Here is a 21,501-nt window from a genome sequence, read left to right as displayed (position 1 = left end):
GAGGGCTAATTCTGTTTCCGATGATAAAAACCCACCTGATTCCACTGAAAAACCTTTCAGGGGATCCTTTGCAACAGTTCAGCACCATCTTTGACTGAATTGCAGAACGTCAGATTTTTGCTGAAATTGTGACCGCGCGGCTTAGGGATTTTTTCAAAATAAGTTCTTCAGACGTCGAGGGCTAATTCTGTTTCCGATGATAAATATCCACCTGTTTCCACCGAAAAACCCTTCAGGGGATCGTTTGCAACAGTTTAGCACCATCTTTGAATGAATTGCAAAACGTCAGAAATTTTGAAGAAATTGTGACCGCGCGGTTAGGGATTTTTTCAAAAAAAGTTGTTCAGACGTCGTGGGCTAATTATGTTTCCGATGATAAAAACCCACCTGATTCCACTGAAAAACCTTTCAGGGGTTCCTTTGCAACAGTTCAGCACCATATTTTTGCTGAAATTGTGACCGCGAGCCTTGGGGATTTTTTCAAAAAAAGTTGTTCAGAGGTCGCGGGCTAATTCTGTTTCCGATGATAAAAAGCCACCTGTTTCCACTGAAAAACCTTTCAGGGGATCCTTTGTAACAATTCATCACCATTTTTGAATGAATTGCAGAACATCAGATTTTTTGCTGAAATTGTGACCGCGCGGTTTAGGGATTTTTGCAAAAAAAGTTGTTCAGAGGTCGAGGGCTAATTCTGTTTCCGATGATAAATACCCACCTGTTTCCACCGAAAAACCCTTCAGGGGATCCTTTGCAACAGTTCAGCACCATCTTTGACTGAATTGCAGAACGTCAGATTTTTGCTGAAATTGTGACCGCGCGGCTTCGGGATTTTTTCAAAAAAAGTTGTTCAGACGTCGAGGGCTAATTCTGTTTCCGGTGATAAAAACTCACCTGTTTCCACTGAAAAACCTTTCAGGGGATCGTTTGCAAACCCTTCAGGGGATCGTTTGCAACAGTTTAGCACCATCTTTGAATGAATTGCAGAACGTCAGAAATTTTGAAGAAATTGTGACCGCGCGGTTAGGGATTTTTTCAAAAAAAGTTGTTCAGACGTCGTGGGCTAATTATGTTTCCGATGATAAAAACCCACCTGATTCCACTGAAAAACCTTTCAGGGGTTCCTTTGCAACAGTTCAGCACCATATTTTTGCTGAAATTGTGACCGCGAGCCTTGGGGATTTTTTCAAAAAAAGTTGTTCAGAGGTCGCGGGCTAATTCTGTTTCCGATGATAAAAATCCACCTGTTTCCACTGAAAAACCTTTCAGGGGATCCTTTGTAACAATTCATCACCATTTTTGAATGAATTGCAGAACGTCAGATTTTTGCTGAAATTGTGACCGCGCGGCTTAGGGATTTTTTCAAAAAAAGTTGTTCAGATGTCGTTGGCTAATTCTGTTTCCGATGATAAAAACCCACCTGATTCCACTGAAAAACCTTTCAGGGGATCGTTTGCAACAGTTTGGCACCATTTCTGAGTGAATTGCAGAACGTCAGATTTTTCCTGAAATTGTGACCGCGCGGCTTAGGGATTTTTTCAAAAAAAGTTGTTCAGACGTCGTGGGCTAATTATGTTTCCGATGATAAAAACCCACCTGATTCCACTGAAAAACCTTTCAGGGGATCCTTTGCAACAGTTCAGCACCATTTTTGAATGAATTTCAGAACGTCAGATTTTTGCTGAAATTGTGACCGCGAGCCTTAGGGATTTTTTCAAAAAAAGTTGTTCAGAGGTCGAGGGCTAACTCTGTTTCCTATGATAAATACCCACCTGTTTCCACCGAAAAACCCTTCAGGGGATCTTTTGCAACAGTTTAGTGCCATCTTTGAATGAATTGCAGAACGTCAAATTTTTGCTGAAATTGTGACCGCGCGGCTTAGGGATTTTTTCAAAAAAAGTTGTTCAGACGTCGAGGGCTAATTCTGTTTCCGATGATAAAAACCCACCTGTTTCCACTGAAAAACCTTTCAGGGGATCCTTTGCAACAATTCATCACCATTTTTGAATGAATTGCAGAACGTCAGATTTTTGCTGAAATTGTGACCGCGAGCCTTAGGGATTTTTTCAAGAAAAGTTGTTCAGATGTCGTGGGCTAATTCTGTTTCCGATGATAAAAACTCACCTGTTTACACCGAAAAACCCTTCAGGGGATCGTTTGCAACAGTTTAGCACCATCTTTGAATGAATTGCAAAACGTCAGAAATTTTGAAGAAATTGTGTACACGCGGTTAGGGATTTTTTCAAAAAAAGTTGTTCAGAAGTCGTGGGCTAATTATGTTTCGGATGATAAAAACCCACCTGATTCCACTGAAAAACCTTTCAGGGGATCCTTTGCAACAGTTCAGCACCATCTTTGAATGAATTGCAGAATGTCAGATTTTTCCTGAAATTGTGACCGCGCGGCTTAGGGATTTTTTCAAAAAAAGTTGTTCAGATGTCGTGGGCTAATTCTGTTTCCGATGATAAAAACCCACCTGATTCCACTGAAAAACCTTTCAGGGGATCCTTTGCAACAGTTCAGCACCATTTTTGAATGAATTGCAGAACGTCAGATTTTTGCTGAAATTGTGACCGCGCGGCTTAGGGATTTTTTTCAAAAAAAGTTGTTCAGACGTCGAGGGCTAATTCTGTTTCCGATGATTAAAACCCTCCTGATTCCACCGAAAAACCCTTCAGGGGATCCTTTGCAACAGTTTAGCACCATCTTTGAATGAATTGCAGAATGTCAGATTTTTGCTGAAATAGTGACCGCGCGGCTTAGAGATTTTTTCAAAAAAAGTTGTTCAGACGTCGAGGGCTAATTCTGTTTCCGATGATAAAAACCCACCTGATTCCACTGAAAAACCTTTCAGGGGATCCTTTGCAACAGTTCAGCACCATCTTTGACTGAATTGCAGAACGTCAGATTTTTGCTGAAATTTTGACCGCGCGGCTTAGGGATTTTTTCAAAATAAGTTCTTCAGACGTCGAGGGCTAATTCTGTTTCCGATGATAAATATCCACCTGTTTCCACCGAAAAACCCTTCAGGGGATCGTTTGCAACAGTTTAGCACCATCTTTGAATGAATTGCAAAACGTCAGAAATTTTGAAGAAATTGTGACCGCGCGGTTTGGGATTTTTTCAAAAAAAGTTCAGACGTCGTGGGCTAATTATGTTTCCGATGATAAAAACCCACCTGATTCCACTGAAAAACCTTTCAGGGGACCCTTTGCAACAGTTCAGCACCATTTTTGAATGAATTGCAGAACATCAGATTTTTTGCTGAAATGGTGACCGCGCGGTTTAGGGATTTTTTCAAAAAAAGTTGTTCAGAGGTCGAGGGCTAATTCTGTTTCCGATGATAAATACCCACCTGTTTCCACCGAAAAACCCTTCAGGGGATCCTTTGCAACAGTTCAGCACCATCTTTGACTGAATTGCAGAACGTCAGATTTTTGCTGAAATTGTGACCGCGCGGCTTAGGGATTTTTTCAAAAAAAGTTGTTCAGACGTCGAGGGCTAATTCTGTTTCCGGTGATAAAAACTCACCTGTTTCCACTGAAAAACCTTTCAGGGGATCGTTTGCAAACCCTTCAGGGGATCGTTTGCAACAGTTTAGCACCATCTTTGAATGAATTGCAGAACGTCAGAAATTTTGAAGAAATTGTGACCGCGCGGTTAGGGATTTTTTCAAAAAAAGTTGTTCAGACGTCGTGGGCTAATTATGTTTCCGATGATAAAAACCCACCTGATTCCACTGAAAAACCGTTCAGGGGTTCCTTTGCAACAGTTCAGCACCATATTTTTGCTGAAATTGTGACCGCGAGCCTTGGGGATTTTTTCAAAAAAAGTTGTTCAGAGGTCGCGGGCTAATTCTGTTTCCGATGATAAAAATCCACCTGTTTCCACTGAAAAACCTTTCAGGGGATCCTTTGTAACAATTCATCACCATTTTTGAATGAATTGCAGAACGTCAGATTTTTGCTGAAATTGTGACCGCGCGGCTTAGGGATTTTTTCAAAAAAAGTTGTTCAGATGTCGTTGGCTAATTCTGTTTCCGATGATAAATACCCACCTGTTTCCACCGAAAAACCTTTCAGGGGATCCTTTGCAACAGTTTGGCACCATTTCTGAGTGAATTGCAGAACGTCAGATTTTTCCTGAAATTGTGACCGCGCGGCTTAGGGATTTTTTCAAAAAAAGTTGTTCAGACGTCGTGGGCTAATTATGTTTCCGATGATAAAAACCCACCTGATTCCACTGAAAAACCTTTCAGGGGATCCTTTGCAACAGTTCAGCACCATTTTTGAATGAATTTCAGAACGTCAGATTTTTGCTGAAATTGTGACCGCGAGCCTTAGGGATTTTTTCAAAAAAAGTTGTTCAGACGTCGAGGGCTAATTCTGCTTCCGATGATAAATACCCACCTGTTTCCACCGGAAAACCCTTCAGGGGATCGTTTGCAACAGTTTAGCACCATTTTTGAGTGAATTGCAGAACGCCAGAAATTTTGAAGAAATTGTGACTGCGTGGCTTAGGGATTTTTGCAAAAAAAGTTGTTCAGAGGTCGAGGGCTAACTCTGTTTCCGATGATAAATACCCACCTGTTTCCACCGAAAAACCCTTCAGGGGATCTTTTGCAACAGTTTAGTGCCATCTTTGAATGAATTGCAGAACGTCAAATTTTTGATGAAATTGTGACCGCGCGGCTTAGGGATTTTTTCAAGAAAAGTTCTTCAGATGTCGTGGGCTAATTCTGTTTCCGATGATAAAAACTCACCTGTTTACACCGAAAAACCCTTCAGGGGATCGTTTGCAACAGTTTAGCACCATCTTTGAATGAATTGCAAAACGTCAGAAATTTTGAAGAAATTGTGTACACGCGGTTAGGGATTTTTTCAAAAAAAGTTGTTCAGAAGTCGTGGGCTAATTATGTTTCCGATGATAAAAACCCACCTGATTCCACTGAAAAACCTTTCAGGGGATCCTTTGCAACAGTTCAGCACCATTTTTGAATGAATTGCAGAACATCAGATTTTTTGCTGAAATTGTGACCGCGCGGCTTAGGGATTTTTCAAAAAAAGTTGTTCAGAGGTCGAGGGCTAATTCTGTTTCCGATGATAAATACCCACCTGTTTCCACCGAAAAACCCTTCAGGGGATCTTTTGCAACAGTTTAGTGCCATCTTTGAATGAATTGCAGAACGTCAGATTTTTGCTGAAATTGTGACCGCGCGGCTTAGGGATTTTTTCAAAAAAAGTTGTTCATACGTCGTGGGCTAATTCTGCTTCCGATGATAAAAACCCACCTGATTCCACTGAAAAACCTTTCAGGGGTTCCTTTGCAACAGTTCAGCACCATTTCTGAATGAATTTCAGAACGTCAGATTTTTGCTGAAATTGTGACCGCGCGGCTTAGGGATTTTTTCAAAAAAAGTTGTTCAGATGTCGTGGGCTAATTCTGTTTCCGCTGATAAAAACTCACCTGTTTCCACTGAAAAACCTTTCAGGGGATCGTTTGCAACAGTTTGGCACCATTTCTGAGTGAATTGCAGAACGTCAGAAATTTTGAAGAAATTGTGACCGCGAGGCTTAGGGATTTTTTTCAAAAAAAGTTGTTCAGACGTCGAGGGCTAATTCTGTTTCCGATGATTAAAACCCTCCTGATTCCACCGAAAAACCCTTCAGGGGATCCTTTGCAACAGTTTAGCACCATCTTTGAATGAATTGCAGAATGTCAGATTTTTGCTGAAATTGTGACCGCGCGGCTTAGGGATTTTTTCAAAAAAAGTTGTTCAGATGTCGTGGGCTAATTCTGTTTCCGATGATAAAAACCCACCTGATTCCACTGAAAAACCTTTCAGGGGATCCTTTGCAACAGTTCAGCACCATCTTTGACTGAATTTCAGAACGTCAGATTTTTGCTGAAATTGTGACCGCGCGGCTTAGGGATTTTTTCAAAATAAGTTCTTCAGACGTCGAGGGCTAATTCTGTTTCCGATGATAAATATCCAACTGTTTCCACCGAAACCCCTTCAGGGGATCGTTTGCAACAGTTTAGCACCATCTTTGAATGAATTGCAAAACGTCAGAAATTTTGAAGAAATTGTGACCGCGCGGTTAGGGATTTTTTCAAAAAAAGTTCAGACGTCGTGGGCTAATTATGTTTCCGATGATAAAAACCCACCTGATTCCACTGAAAAACCTTTCAGGGGATCCTTTGCAACAGTTCAGCACCATTTTTGAATGAATTGCAGAACATCAGATTTTTTGCTGAAATTGTGACCGCGCGGTTTAGGGATTTTTTCAAAAAAAGTTGTTCAGAGGTCGAGGGCTAATTCTGTTTCCGATGATAAATACCCACCTGTTTCCACCGAAAAACCCTTCAGGGGATCCTTTGCAACAGTTCAGCACCATCTTTGACTGAATTGCAGAACGTCAGATTTTTGCTGAAATTGTGACCGCGCGGCTTCGGGATTTTTTCAAAAAAAGTTGTTCAGACGTCGAGGGCTAATTCTGTTTCCGGTGATAAAAACTCACCTGTTTCCACTGAAAAACCTTTCAGGGGATCGTTTGCAAACCCTTCAGGGGATCGTTTGCAACAGTTTAGCACCATCTTTGAATGAATTGCAGAACGTCAGAAATTTTGAAGAAATTGTGACCGCGCGGTTAGGGATTTTTTCAAAAAAAGTTGTTCAGACGTCGTGGGCTAATTATGTTTCCGATGATAAAAACCCACCTGATTCCACTGAAAAACCATTCAGGGGTTCCTTTGCAACAGTTCAGCACCATATTTTTGCTGAAATTGTGACCGCGAGCCTTGGGGATTTTTTCAAAAAAAGTTGTTCAGAGGTCGCGGGCTAATTCTGTTTCCGATGATAAAAATCCACCTGTTTCCACTGAAAAACCTTTCAGGGGATCATTTGCAACAGTTTGGCACCATTTCTGAGTGAATTGCAGAACGTCAGAAATTTTGAAGAAATTGTGACCGCGCGGCTTAGGGATTGTTTCAAAAAAAGTTGTTCAGACGTCGAGGGCTAATTCTGTTTCCGATGATAAATACCCACCTCTTTCCACCAGAAAACCCTTCAGGGGATCGTTTGCAACAGTTTAGCACCATTTTTGAGTGAATTGCAGAACGCCAGAAATTTTGAAGAAATTGTGACCGCGCGGCTTAGGGATTTTTGCAAAAAAAGTTGTTAAGACGTCGAGGGCTAATTCTGTTTCTGATGATAAAAACCCACCTGATTACACTGAAAAACCTTTCAGGGGATCCTTTGCAACAGTTCAGCACCATTTTTGAATGAATTGCAGAACGTCAGATTTTTGCTGAAATTGTGACCGCGCGGCTTAGGGATTTTTTCAAAAAAAGTTTTTCAGACGTCGAGGGCTAATTCTGTTTCCGGTGATAAAAACTCACCTGTTTCCACCGAAAAACCCTTCAGGGGATCTTTTGCAACAGTTTAGTGCCATCTTTGAATGAATTGCAGAACGTCAAATTTTTGCTGAAATTGTGACCGCGCGGCTTAGGGATTTTTTCAAGAAAAGTTCTTCAGATGTCGTGGGCTAATTCTGTTTCCGATGATAAAAACTCACCTGTTTACACCGAAAAACCCTTCAGGGGATCGTTTGCAACAGTTTAGCACCATCTTTGAATGAATTGCAAAACGTCAGAAATTTTGAAGAAATTGTGTACACGCGGTTAGGGATTTTTTCAAAAAAAGTTGTTCAGAAGTCGTGGGCTAATTATGTTTCCGATGATAAAAACCCACCTGATTCCACTGAAAAACCTTTCAGGGGATCCTTTGCAACAGTTCAGCACCATTTTTGAATGAATTGCAGAACATCAGATTTTTTGCTGAAATTGTGACCGCGCGGCTTAGGGATTTTTCAAAAAAAGTTGTTCAGAGGTCGAGGGCTAATTCTGTTTCCGATGATAAATACCCACCTGTTTCCACCGAAAAACCCTTCAGGGGATCTTTTGCAACAGTTTAGTGCCATCTTTGAATGAATTGCAGAACGTCAGATTTTTGCTGAAATTGTGACCGCGCGGCTTAGGGATTTTTTCAAAAAAAGTTGTTCATACGTCGTGGGCTAATTCTGCTTCCGATGATAAAAACCCACCTGATTCCACTGAAAAACCTTTCAGGGGTTCCTTTGCAACAGTTCAGCACCATTTCTGAATGAATTTCAGAACGTCAGATTTTTGCTGAAATTGTGACCGCGCGGCTTAGGGATTTTTTCAAAAAAAGTTGTTCAGATGTCGTGGGCTAATTCTGTTTCCGATGATAAAAACCCACCTGATTCCACTGAAAAACCTTTCAGGGGATCGTTTGCAACAGTTTGGCACCATTTTTGAGTGAATTGCAGAACGTCAGATTTTTCCTGAAATTGTGACCGCGCGGCTTAGGGATTTTTTCAAAAAAAGTTGTACAGACGTCGAGGGCTAATTCTGTTTCCGCTGATAAAAACTCACCTGTTTCCACTGAAAAACCTTTCAGGGGATCGTTTGCAACAGTTTGGCACCATTTCTGAGTGAATTGCAGAACGTCAGAAATTTTGAAGAAATTGTGACCGCGAGGCTTAGGGATTTTTTTCAAAAAAAGTTGTTCAGACGTCGAGGGCTAATTCTGTTTCCGATGATTAAAACCCTCCTGATTCCACCGAAAAACCCTTCAGGGGATCCTTTGCAACAGTTTAGCACCATCTTTGAATGAATTGCAGAATGTCAGATTTTTGCTGAAATTGTGACCGCGCGGCTTAGGGATTTTTTCAAAAAAAGTTGTTCAGATGTCGTGCGCTAATTCTGTTTCCGATGATAAAAACCCACCTGATTCCACTGAAAAACCTTTCAGGGGATCCTTTGCAACAGTTCAGCACCATCTTTGACTGAATTTCAGAACGTCAGATTTTTGCTGAAATTGTGACCGCGCGGCTTAGGGATTTTTTCAAAATAAGTTCTTGAGACGTCGAGGGCTAATTCTGTTTCCGATGATAAATATCCAACTGTTTCCACCGTAACCCCTTCAGGGGATCGTTTGCAACAGTTTAGCACCATCTTTGAATGAATTGCAAAACGTCAGAAATTTTGAAGAAATTGTGACCGCGCGGTTAGGGATTTTTTCAAAAAAAGTTGTTCAGACGTCGAGGGCTAATTCTGTTTCCGGTGATAAAAACTCACCTGTTTCCACTGAAAAACCTTTCAGGGGATCGTTTGCAAACCCTTCAGGGGATCGTTTGCAACAGTTTAGCACCATCTTTGAATGAATTGCAGAACGTCAGAAATTTTGAAGAAATTGTGACCGCGCGGCTTAGGGATTTTTGCAAAAAAAGTTGTTAAGACGTCGAGGGCTAATTCTGTTTCTGATGATAAAAACCCACCTGATTACACTGAAAAACCTTTCAGGGGATCCTTTGCAACAGTTCAGCACCATTTTTGAATGAATTGCAGAACGTCAGATTTTTGCTGAAATTGTGACCGCGCGGCTTAGGGATTTTTTCAAAAAAAGTTTTTCAGACGTCGAGGGCTAATTCTGTTTCCGGTGATAAAAACTCACCTGTTTCCACCGAAAAACCCTTCAGGGGATCTTTTGCAACAGTTTAGTGCCATCTTTGAATGAATTGCAGAACGTCAAATTTTTGCTGAAATTGTGACCGCGCGGCTTAGGGATTTTTTCAAGAAAAGTTCTTCAGATGTCGTGGGCTAATTCTGTTTCCGATGATAAAAACTCACCTGTTTACACCGAAAAACCCTTCAGGGGATCGTTTGCAACAGTTTAGCACCATCTTTGAATGAATTGCAAAACGTCAGAAATTTTGAAGAAATTGTGTACACGCGGTTAGGGATTTTTTCAAAAAAAGTTGTTCAGAAGTCGTGGGCTAATTATGTTTCCGATGATAAAAACCCACCTGATTCCACTGAAAAACCTTTCAGGGGATCCTTTGCAACAGTTCAGCACCATTTTTGAATGAATTGCAGAACATCAGATTTTTTGCTGAAATTGTGACCGCGCGGCTTAGGGATTTTTCAAAAAAAGTTGTTCAGAGGTCGAGGGCTAATTCTGTTTCCGATGATAAATACCCACCTGTTTCCACCGAAAAACCCTTCAGGGGATCTTTTGCAACAGTTTAGTGCCATCTTTGAATGAATTGCAGAACGTCAGATTTTTGCTGAAATTGTGACCGCGCGGCTTAGGGATTTTTTCAAAAAAAGTTGTTCATACGTCGTGGGCTAATTCTGCTTCCGATGATAAAAACCCACCTGATTCCACTGAAAAACCTTTCAGGGGTTCCTTTGCAACAGTTCAGCACCATTTCTGAATGAATTTCAGAACGTCAGATTTTTGCTGAAATTGTGACCGCGCGGCTTAGGGATTTTTTCAAAAAAAGTTGTTCAGATGTCGTGGGCTAATTCTGTTTCCGATGATAAAAACCCACCTGATTCCACTGAAAAACCTTTCAGGGGATCGTTTGCAACAGTTTGGCACCATTTTTGAGTGAATTGCAGAACGTCAGATTTTTCCTGAAATTGTGACCGCGCGGCTTAGGGATTTTTTCAAAAAAAGTTGTACAGACGTCGAGGGCTAATTCTGTTTCCGCTGATAAAAACTCACCTGTTTCCACTGAAAAACCTTTCAGGGGATCGTTTGCAACAGTTTGGCACCATTTCTGAGTGAATTGCAGAACGTCAGAAATTTTGAAGAAATTGTGACCGCGAGGCTTAGGGATTTTTTTCAAAAAAAGTTGTTCAGACGTCGAGGGCTAATTCTGTTTCCGATGATTAAAACCCTCCTGATTCCACCGAAAAACCCTTCAGGGGATCCTTTGCAACAGTTTAGCACCATCTTTGAATGAATTGCAGAATGTCAGATTTTTGCTGAAATTGTGACCGCGCGGCTTAGGGATTTTTTCAAAAAAAGTTGTTCAGATGTCGTGCGCTAATTCTGTTTCCGATGATAAAAACCCACCTGATTCCACTGAAAAACCTTTCAGGGGATCCTTTGCAACAGTTCAGCACCATCTTTGACTGAATTTCAGAACGTCAGATTTTTGCTGAAATTGTGACCGCGCGGCTTAGGGATTTTTTCAAAATAAGTTCTTGAGACGTCGAGGGCTAATTCTGTTTCCGATGATAAATATCCAACTGTTTCCACCGTAACCCCTTCAGGGGATCGTTTGCAACAGTTTAGCACCATCTTTGAATGAATTGCAAAACGTCAGAAATTTTGAAGAAATTGTGACCGCGCGGTTAGGGATTTTTTCAAAAAAAGTTGTTCAGACGTCGAGGGCTAATTCTGTTTCCGGTGATAAAAACTCACCTGTTTCCACTGAAAAACCTTTCAGGGGATCGTTTGCAAACCCTTCAGGGGATCGTTTGCAACAGTTTAGCACCATCTTTGAATGAATTGCAGAACGTCAGAAATTTTGAAGAAATTGTGACCGCGCGGTTAGGGATTTTTTCAAAAAAAGTTGTTCAGACGTCGTGGGCTAATTATGTTTCCGATGATAAAAACCCACCTGATTCCACTGAAAAACCATTCAGGGGTTCCTTTGCAACAGTTCAGCACCATATTTTTGCTGAAATTGTGACCGCGAGCCTTGGGGATTTTTTCAAAAAAAGTTGTTCAGAGGTCGCGGGCTAATTCTGTTTCCGATGATAAAAATCCACCTGTTTCCACTGAAAAACCTTTCAGGGGATCATTTGCAACAGTTTGGCACCATTTCTGAGTGAATTGCAGAACGTCAGAAATTTTGAAGAAATTGTGACCGCGCGGCTTAGGGATTGTTTCAAAAAAAGTTGTTCAGACGTCGAGGGCTAATTCTGTTTCCGATGATAAATACCCACCTCTTTCCACCAGAAAACCCTTCAGGGGATCGTTTGCAACAGTTTAGCACCATTTTTGAGTGAATTGCAGAACGCCAGAAATTTTGAAGAAATTGTGACCGCGCGGCTTAGGGATTTTTGCAAAAAAAGTTGTTAAGACGTCGAGGGCTAATTCTGTTTCTGATGATAAAAACCCACCTGATTCCACTGAAAAACCTTTCAGGGGATCCTTTGCAACAGTTCAGCACCATTTTTGAATGAATTGCAGAACGTCAGATTTTTGCTGAAATTGTGACCGCGCGGCTTAGGGATTTTTTCAAAAAAAGTTGTTCAGACGTCGAGGGCTAATTCTGTTTCCGGTGATAAAAACTCATCTGTTTCCACTGAAAAACCTTTCAGGGGATCGTTTGCAACAGTTTGGCACCATTTCTGAGTGAATTGCAGAATGTCAGAAATTTTGAAGAAATTGTGACCGCGCGGCTTAGGGATTTTTTCAAAAAAAGTTGTTCAGACGTCGAGGGCTAATTCTGTTTCCGATGAAAAAAACCCACCTGATTCCACCGAAAAACCCTTCAGGGGATCCTTTGCAAAACTTTAGCACCATCTTTGAATGAATTGCAGAACGTCAGATTTTTGCTGAAATTGTGACCGCGCGGCTTAGGGATTTTTTCAAAAAAAGTTGTTCAGACGTCGAGGGCTAATTCTGTTTCCGGTGATAAAAACTCACCTGTTTCCACTGAAAAACCTTTCAGGGGATCATTTGCAACAGTTTGGCACCATTTCTGAGTGAATTGCAGAACGCCAGAAATTTTGAAGAAATTGTGACCGCGCGGCTTAGGGATTTTTGCAAAAAAAGTTGTTAAGACGTCGAGGGCTAATTCTGTTTCTGATGATAAAAACCCACCTGATTCCACTGAAAAACCTTTCAGGGGATCCTTTGCAACAGTTCAGCACCATTTTTGAATGAATTGCAGAACGTCAGATTTTTGCTGAAATTGTGACCGCGCGGCTTAGGGATTTTTTCAAAAAAAGTTGTTCAGACGTCGAGGGCTAATTCTGTTTCCGGTGATAAAAACTCACCTGTTTCCACTGAAAAACCTTTCAGGGGATCGTTTGCAACAGTTTGGCACCATTTCTGAGTGAATTGCAGAACGTCAGAAATTTTTTAGAAATTGTGCATGCGCCGCTTAGGGATTTTTTTTTAAAAACTTGTTCAGATGTCGAGGGCTAATTCTGTTTCCGATGATAAAAACCCACCTGTTTCCACTGAAAAACCTTTCAGGGGATCCTTTGCAGCACTTTAGCACGATTTTTGAATGAATTGCAGAATGTCAGATTTTTGCTGAAATTGTGACCGCGCGGCTTAGGGATTTTTGCAAAAAAATTTGTTCAGACGTCGAGGGCTAATTCTGTTTCCGATGATAAAAACCCACCTGATTCCACTGAAAAACCTTTCATGGGATCGTTTGCAACAGTTTGGCACCATTTCTGAGTGAATTGCAGAACATCAGATTTTTCCTGAAATTGTGACCGCGCGGCTTAGGGATTTTTTCAAAAAAAGTTGTTCAGACGTCGAGGGCTAATTCTGTTTCCGATGATAAATACCCACCTGTTTCCACCGGAAAACCCTTCAGGGGATCGTTTGCAACAGTTTAGCACCATCTTTGAATGAATTGCAGAACGTCAGAAATTTTGGAGAAATTGTGACCGCGCGGTTAGGGATTTTTTCAAAAAAAGTTGTTCAGACGTCGTGGGCTAATTATGTTTCCGATGATAAAAACCCACCTGATTCCACTGAAAAACCTTTCAGGGGATCCTTTGCAACAGTTCAGCACCATTTTTGAATGAATTGCAGAACATCAGATTTTTTGCTGAAATTGTGACCGCGCGGCTTAGGGATTTTTCAAAAAAAGTTGTTCAGAGGTCGAGGGCTAATTCTGTTTCCGATGATAAATACCCACCTGTTTCCACCGAAAAACCCTTCAGGGGATCTTTTGCAACAGTTTAGTGCCATCTTTGAATGAATTGCAGAACGTCAGATTTTTGCTGAAATTGTGACCGCGCGGCTTAGGGATTTTTTCAAAAAAAGTTGTTCCGACGTCGTGGGCTAATTCTGTTTCCGATGATAAAAACCCACCTGATTCCACTGAAAAACCTTTCAGGGGATCCTTTGCCACAGTTCAGCACCATCTATGACTGAATTGCAGAACGTCAGATTTTTGCTGAAATTGTGACCGCGCGGCTTAGGGATTTTTTCAAAAAAAAATGGTTCAGACGTCGAGGGCTAATTCTGTTTCCGGTGATAAAAACTCACCTGTTTCCACTGAAAAACCTTTCAGGGGATCGTTTGCAAACCCTTCAGGGGATCGTTTGCAACAGTTTAGCACCATCTTTGAATGAATTGCAGAACGTCAGAAATTTTGAAGAAATTGTGACCGCGCGGTTAGGGATTTTTTCAAAAAAAGTTGTTCAGACGTCGTGGGCTAATTATGTTTCCGATGATAAAAACCCACCTGATTGCACTGAAAAACCCTTCAGGGGATCCTTTGCAACAGTTCAGCACCATATTTTTGCTGAAATTGTGACCGCGAGCCTTAGGGATTTTTTCAAAAAAAGTTGTTCAGACGTCGAGGGCTAATTCTGCTTCCGATGATAAATACCCACCTGTTTCCACCGGAAAACCCATCAGGGGATCGTTTGCAACAGTTTACCACCATTTTTGAGTGAATTGCAGAACGCCAGAAATTTTGAAGAAATTGTGACCGCGCGGCTTAGGGATTTTTGCAAAAAAAATTGTTAAGACGTCGAGGGCTAATTCTGTTTCTGATGATAAAAACTCTCCTGATTCCACTGAAAAACCTTTCAGTGGATCCTTTGCAACAGTTCAGCACCATTTTTGAATGAATTGCAGAACGTCAGATTTTTGCTGAAATTGTGACCGCGCGCCTTAGGGTTTTTTTCAAAAAAAGTTGTTCAGACGTCGAGGGCTAATTCTGTTTCCGATGATAAATATCCAACTGTTTCCACCGAAACCCCTTCAGGGGATCGTTTGCAACAGTTTAGCACCATCTTTGAATGAATTGCAAAACGTCAGAAATTTTGAAGAAATTGTGACCGCGCGGTTAGGGATTTTTTCAAAAAAAGTTCAGACGTCGTGGGCTAATTATGTTTCCGATGATAAAAACCCACCTGATTCCACTGAAAAACCTTTCAGGGGATCCTTTGCAACAGTTCAGCACCATTTTTGAATGAATTGCAGAACATCAGATTTTTTGCTGAAATTGTGACCGCGCGGTTTAGGGATTTTTTCAAAAAAAGTTGTTCAGAGGTCGAGGGCTAATTCTGTTTCCGATGATAAATACCCACCTGTTTCCACCGAAAAACCCTTCAGGGGATCCTTTGCAACAGTTCAGCACCATCTTTGACTGAATTGCAGAACGTCAGATTTTTGCTGAAATTGTGACCGCGCGGCTTAGGGATTTTTTCAAAAAAAGTTGTTCAGACGTCGAGGGCTAATTCTGTTTCCGGTGATAAAAACTCACCTGTTTCCACTGAAAAACCTTTCAGGGGATCGTTTGCAAACCCTTCAGGGGATCGTTTGCAACAGTTTAGCACCATCTTTGAATGAATTGCAGAACGTCAGAAATTTTGAAGAAATTGTGACCGCGCGGTTAGGGATTTTTTCAAAAAAAGTTGTTCAGACGTCGTGGGCTAATTATGTTTCCGATGATAAAAACCCACCTGATTCCACTGAAAAACCATTCAGGGGTTCCTTTGCAACAGTTCAGCACCATATTTTTGCTGAAATTGTGACCGCGAGCCTTGGGGATTTTTTCAAAAAAAGTTGTTCAGAGGTCGCGGGCTAATTCTGTTTCCGATGATAAAAATCCACCTGTTTCCACTGAAAAACCTTTCAGGGGATCATTTGCAACAGTTTGGCACCATTTCTGAGTGAATTGCAGAACGTCAGAAATTTTGAAGAAATTGTGACCGCGCGGCTTAGGGATTGTTTCAAAAAAAGTTGTTCAGACGTCGAGGGCTAATTCTGTTTCCGATGATAAATACCCACCTCTTTCCACCAGAAAACCCTTCAGGGGATCGTTTGCAACAGTTTAGCACCATTTTTGAGTGAATTGCAGAACGCCAGAAATTTTGAAGAAATTGTGACCGCGCGGCTTAGGGATTTTTGCAAAAAAAGTTGTTAAGACGTCGAGGGCTAATTCTGTTTCTGATGATAAAAACCCACCTGATTACACTGAAAAACCTTTCAGGGGATCCTTTGCAACAGTTCAGCACCATTTTTGAATGAATTGCAGAACGTCAGATTTTTGCTGAAATTGTGACCGCGCGGCTTAGGGATTTTTTCAAAAAAAGTTTTTCAGACGTCGAGGGCTAATTCTGTTTCCGGTGATAAAAACTCACCTGTTTCCACCGAAAAACCCTTCAGGGGATCTTTTGCAACAGTTTAGTGCCATCTTTGAATGAATTGCAGAACGTCAAATTTTTGCTGAAATTGTGACCGCGCGGCTTAGGGATTTTTTCAAGAAAAGTTCTTCAGATGTCGTGGGCTAATTCTGTTTCCGATGATAAAAACTCACCTGTTTACACCGAAAAACCCTTCAGGGGATCGTTTGCAACAGTTTAGCACCATCTTTGAATGAATTGCAAAACGTCAGAAATTTTGAAGAAATTGTGTACACGCGGTTAGGTATTTTTTCAAAAAAAGTTGTTCAGAAGTCGTGGGCTAATTATGTTTCCGATGATAAAAACCCACCTGATTCCACTGAAAAACCTTTCAGGGGATCCTTTGCAACAGTTCAGCACCATTTTTGAATGAATTGCAGAACATCAGATTTTTTGCTGAAATTGTGACCGCGCGGCTTAGGGATTTTTCAAAAAAAGTTGTTCAGAGGTCGAGGGCTAATTCTGTTTCCGATGATAAATACCCACCTGTTTCCACCGAAAAACCCTTCAGGGGATCTTTTGCAACAGTTTAGTGCCATCTTTGAATGAATTGCAGAACGTCAGATTTTTGCTGAAATTGTGACCGCGCGGCTTAGGGATTTTTTCAAAAAAAGTTGTTCATACGTCGTGGGCTAATTCTGCTTCCGATGATAAAAACCCACCTGATTCCACTGAAAAACCTTTCAGGGGTTCCTTTGCAACAGTTCAGCACCATTTCTGAATGAATTTCAGAACGTCAGATTTTTGCTGAAATTGTGACCGCGCGGCTTAGGGATTTTTTCAAAAAAAGTTGTTCAGATGTCGTGGGCTAATTCTGTTTCCGATGATAAAAACCCACCTGATTCCACTGAAAAACCTTTCAGGGGATCGTTTGCAACAGTTTGGCACCATTTTTGAGTGAATTGCAGAACGTCAGATTTTTCCTGAAATTGTGACCGCGCGGCTTAGGGATTTTTTCAAAAAAAGTTGTACAGACGTCGAGGGCTAATTCTGTTTCCGCTGATAAAAACTCACCTGTTTCCACTGAAAAACCTTTCAGGGGATCGTTTGCAACAGTTTGGCACCATTTCTGAGTGAATTGCAGAACGTCAGAAATTTTGAAGAAATTGTGACCGCGAGGCTTAGGGATTTTTTTCAAAAAAAGTTGTTCAGACGTCGAGGGCTAATTCTGTTTCCGATGATTAAAACCCTCCTGATTCCACCGAAAAACCCTTCAGGGGATCCTTTGCAACAGTTTAGCACCATCTTTGAATGAATTGCAGAATGTCAGATTTTTGCTGAAATTGTGACCGCGCGGCTTAGGGATTTTTTCAAAAAAAGTTGTTCAGATGTCGTGGGCTAATTCTGTTTCCGATGATAAAAACCCACCTGATTCCACTGAAAAACCTTTCAGGGGATCCTTTGCAACAGTTCAGCACCATCTTTGACTGAATTTCAGAACGTCAGATTTTTGCTGAAATTGTGACCGCGCGGCTTAGGGATTTTTTCAAAATAAGTTCTTGAGACGTCGAGGGCTAATTCTGTTTCCGATGATAAATATCCAACTGTTTCCACCGTAACCCCTTCAGGGGATCGTTTGCAACAGTTTAGCACCATCTTTGAATGAATTGCAAAACGTCAGAAATTTTGAAGAAATTGTGACCGCGCGGTTAGGGATTTTTTCAAAAAAAGTTGTTCAGACGTCGAGGGCTAATTCTGTTTCCGGTGATAAAAACTCACCTGTTTCCACTGAAAAACCTTTCAGGGGATCGTTTGCAAACCCTTCAGGGGATCGTTTGCAACAGTTTAGCACCATCTTTGAATGAATTGCAGAACGTCAGAAATTTTGAAGAAATTGTGACCGCGCGGTTAGGGATTTTTTCAAAAAAAGTTGTTCAGACGTCGTGGGCTAATTATGTTTCCGATGATAAAAACCCACCTGATTCCACTGAAAAACCATTCAGGGGTTCCTTTGCAACAGTTCAGCACCATATTTTTGCTGAAATTGTGACCGCGAGCCTTGGGGATTTTTTCAAAAAAAGTTGTTCAGAGGTCGCGGGCTAATTCTGTTTCCGATGATAAAAATCCACCTGTTTCCACTGAAAAACCTTTCAGGGGATCATTTGCAACAGTTTGGCACCATTTCTGAGTGAATTGCAGAACGTCAGAAATTTTGAAGAAATTGTGACCGCGCGGCTTAGGGATTGTTTCAAAAAAAGTTGTTCAGACGTCGAGGGCTAATTCTGTTTCCGATGATAAATACCCACCTCTTTCCACCAGAAAACCCTTCAGGGGATCGTTTGCAACAGTTTAGCACCATTTTTGAGTGAATTGCAGAACGCCAGAAATTTTGAAGAAATTGTGACCGCGCGGCTTAGGGATTTTTGCAAAAAAAGTTGTTAAGACGTCGAGGGCTAATTCTGTTTCTGATGATAAAAACCCACCTGATTCCACTGAAAAACCTTTCAGGGGATCCTTTGCAACAGTTCAGTACCATTTTTGAATGAATTGCAGAACGTCAGATTTTTGCTGAAATTGTGACCGCGCGGCTTAGGGATTTTTTCAAAAAAAGTTGTTCAGACGTCGAGGGCTAATTCTGTTTCCGGTGATAAAAACTCATCTGTTTCCACTGAAAAACCTTTCAGGGGATCGTTTGCAACAGTTTGGCACCATTTCTGAGTGAATTGCAGAATGTCAGAAATTTTGAAGAAATTGTGACCGCGCGGCTTAGGGATTTTTTCAAAAAAAGTTGTTCAGACGTCGAGGGCTAATTCTGTTTCCGATGAAAAAAACCCACCTGATTCCACCGAAAAACCCTTCAGGGGATCCTTTGCAAAACTTTAGCACCATCTTTGAATGAATTGCAGAACGTCAGATTTTTGCTGAAATTGTGACCGCGCGGCTTAGGGATTTTTTCAAAAAAAGTTGTTCAGACGTCGAGGGCTAATTCTGTTTCCGGTGATAAAAACTCACCTGTTTCCACTGAAAAACCTTTCAGGGGATCATTTGCAACAGTTTGGCACCATTTCTGAGTGAATTGCAGAACGCCAGAAATTTTGAAGAAATTGTGACCGCGCGGCTTAGGGATTTTTGCAAAAAAAGTTGTTAAGACGTCGAGGGCTAATTCTGTTTCTGATGATAAAAACCCACCTGATTCCACTGAAAAACCTTTCAGGGGATCCTTTGCAACAGTTCAGCACCATTTTTGAATGAATTGCAGAACGTCAGATTTTTGCTGAAATTGTGACCGCGCGGCTTAGGGATTTTTTCAAAAAAAGTTGTTCAGACGTCGAGGGCTAATTCTGTTTCCGGTGATAAAAACTCACCTGTTTCCACTGAAAAACCTTTCAGGGGATCGTTTGCAACAGTTTGGCACCATTTCTGAGTGAATTGCAGAACGTCAGAAATTTTTTAGAAATTGTGCATGCGCCGCTTAGGGATTTTTTTTAAAAAACTTGTTCAGATGTCGAGGGCTAATTCTGTTTCCGATGATAAAAACCCACCTGTTTCCACTGAAAAACCTTTCAGGGGATCCTTTGCAGCACTTTAGCACGATTTTTGAATGAATTGCAGAATGTCAGATTTTTGCTGAAATTGTGACCGCGCGGCTTAGGGATTTTTGCAAAAAAAGTTGTTCAGACGTCGAGGGCTAATTCTGTTTCCGGTGATAAAAACTCACCTGTTTCCACTGAAAAACCTTTCAGGGGATCATTTGCAACAGTTTGGCACCATTTCTGAGTGAATTGCAGAACGCCAGAAATTTTGAGGAAATTGTGACCGCGCGGCTTAGGGATTTTTGCAAAAAAAGTTGTTAAGACGTCGAGGGCTAATTCTGTTTCTGATGATAAAAACCCACCTGATTCCACTGAAAAACCTTTCAGGGGATCCTTTGCAACAGTTCAGCACCATTTTTGAATGAATTGCAGAACGTCAGATTTTTGCTGAAATTGTGACCGCGCGGCTTAGGGATTTTTTCAAAAAAAGTTGTTCAGACGTCGAGGGCTAATTCTGTTTCCGGTGATAAAAACTCACCTGTTTCCACTGAAAAACCTTTCAGGGGATCGTTTGCAACAGTTTGGCACCATTTCTGAGTGAATTGCAGAACGTCAGAAATTTTTTAGAAATTGTGCATGCGCCGCTTAGGGATTTTTTTTAAAAAACTTGTTCAGATGTCGAGGGCTAATTCTGTTTCCGATGATAAAAACCCACCTGTTTCCACTGAAAAACCTTTCAGGGGATCCTTTGCAGCACTTTAGCACGATTTTTGAATGAATTGCAGAATGTCAGATTTTTGCTGAAATTGTGACCGCGCGGCTTAGGGATTTTTGCAAAAAAATTTGTTCAGACGTCGAGGGCTAATTCTGTTTCCGATGATAAAAACCCACCTGATTCCACTGAAAAACCTTTCATGGGATCGTTTGCAACAGTTTGGCACCATTTCTGAGTGAATTGCAGAACATCAGATTTTTCCTGAAATTGTGACCGCGCGGCTTAGGGATTTTTTCAAAAAAAGTTGTTCAGACGTCGAGGGCTAATTCTGTTTCCGATGATAAATACCCACCTGTTTCCACCGGAAAACCCTTCAGGGGATCGTTTGCAACAGTTTAGCACCATCTTTGAATGAATTGCAGAACGTCAGAAATTTTGAAGAAATTGTGACCGCGCGGTTAGGGATTTTTTCAAAAAAAGTTGTTCAGACGTCGTGGGCTAATTATGTTTCCGATGATAAAAACCCACCTGATTCCACTGAAAAACCTTTCAGGGGATCCTTTGCAACAGTTCAGCACCATTTTTGAATGAATTGCAGAACATCAGATTTTTTGCTGAAATTGTGACCGCGCGGCTTAGGGATTTTTCAAAAAAAGTTGTTCAGAGGTCGAGGGCTAATTCTGTTTCCGATGATAAATACCCACCTGTTTCCACCGAAAAACCCTTCAGGGGATCTTTTGCAACAGTTTAGTGCCATCTTTGAATGAATTGCAGAACGTCAGATTTTTGCTGAAATTGTGACCGCGCGGCTTAGGGATTTTTTCAAAAAAAGTTGTTCAGACGTCGTGGGCTAATTCTGTTTCCGATGATAAAAACCCACCTGATTCCAATGAAAAACCTTTCAGGGGATCCTTTGCCACAGTTCAGCACCATCTATGACTGAATTGCAGAACGTCAGATTTTTGCTGAAATTGTGACCGCGCGGCTTAGGGATTTTTTCAAAAAAAAATGGTTCAGACGTCGAGGGCTAATTCTGTTTCCGGTGAT

The sequence above is a fragment of the Podarcis melisellensis genome (genome assembly GCF_964234715.1).
Source record: "Podarcis melisellensis genome assembly, contig: HAP1_SCAFFOLD_20, whole genome shotgun sequence".
Taxonomy (NCBI): Eukaryota; Metazoa; Chordata; class Lepidosauria; order Squamata; family Lacertidae; genus Podarcis; species Podarcis melisellensis.
This window is presented reverse-complemented; position numbering follows the sequence as displayed.